We start from the raw sequence: 1,162 nt of genomic DNA on the forward strand, positions 1-1,162 counted from the left end.
GGTACCGCGGTGGCAGCCGGTGCCGTGGAAGCAGCCGGCGCCGTGGAGGCAGCCCGGGGTAGCCGGTGCCGCGGAGGTGTTCTCGGTACCGTGGCAGCGGCTGGACAGGCCGGGACTGCCGGGGTGGCCGGCACCGTGGAGGCAGCCGGGAGCGCGGAAGCAGCCGTGCCATGGAGGCAGCCGCTGCCGTGGCGGTGGCGATCGGTACCATGGAAATGGAGGCAGCCCGGGGTACCCGGTGCCGGGGGGGGGGGGTTGTTCGGTAGCGTGGCGGCGGCCGGTGGCACGGAAGCAGCCCGGGATGGCCCGTACTGAGCAGGCAGCCGGGATGGCCGGGAATGTGCAGGCGCTGCCCGGCCGGGATTGGCTGCGGGGAATGACGCCCAGCACAACAAAGGTGGAGTTGGAGAAATTCCATTAAAAAAAATTAAGAGAGAGAGAGAGAGAGAGAGAGGGAGAGGGAGAGAGAGAGAGGGAAGGGAGAGAGGAGAGAAAGGGAGCGGAGGGAGGGAGGAGGGGAGGAAGCTGCCCCTCGCCCGCCCCGCCGGGCAGAGCCCCCCCCGCCGCCGTGTCCCGGGGCCGCGGGGCGGGCAGGAGCGCGGCCCCGCCGTGCCGTGGGGGCCCGGCTCGGCTCCCCCCCCGCTCCGCTTCCACCACCACCCCCCCTTTATTTTTTTTTTCTCCTCTCTCCTTTTTTTTTTTTGTTTGAAATTATTTTTTCTTTATGCAAACGCCGGCCGAGGATTGTTGCACATGTAAGGAGATTTTTTTTTTTTTAATTTTTTTTTTTTTCCCCCCCTCCCCCCCCCCCCCCCCCCCCCCCTTCCCCTCCTCTCCTCCCTCCTCCTCCTCCTCCTCTTTTTCTTCTCACCACAGTGTTGCAAAAGCAAAGAGCAATAAAAAACCCGGCGGAAAGCGGCGGCGGGGCGGCGGGGCTGGCGGGGAGATCCCGGCGGATCCCGGCCGCGCTCAGCCCGGCTGATTGGAAGAGCGAACGCAGCGCCATGGAGGCGGGGGAAAGCGCGATCGTCTCTGCGGGGACTGGAGCGCGTCCACGCCCGGGGCCAGCGCTGCAGAGCTGGCCGCCGTTCAACCGCCGCTCCCCCGCCCCGGCCCCGCCGAGCGAGCCCCGAGCCCCCGCCGCCGCCCCCCAAAAAGCGGC

At 67.5% G+C, this 1,162-nt stretch overlaps 1 protein-coding gene across 7 annotated transcripts in view; it reads left to right on the top strand.

Moving 5' to 3' along the window:
* Positions 1–659: 659 nt before the first annotated feature.
* The window catches only part of UBTF (upstream binding transcription factor), a 20,723-nt gene continuing 20,220 nt past the window's right edge, over positions 660–1,162 (top strand). For all 7 annotated transcript variants that reach the window (XM_027664880.1, XM_027664882.1, XM_027664884.1 and 4 more), the window contains exon 1: positions 660–755. The gene's annotated coding sequence lies outside the window, so the exon portion shown is untranslated. The remainder of the gene's footprint in view (positions 756–1,162) is intronic.

Source organism: Corapipo altera, unplaced genomic scaffold, assembly GCF_003945725.1.
Source record: "Corapipo altera isolate COAL_440 unplaced genomic scaffold, ASM394572v1 142, whole genome shotgun sequence".
NCBI lineage: Eukaryota > Metazoa > Chordata > Aves > Passeriformes > Pipridae > Corapipo > Corapipo altera.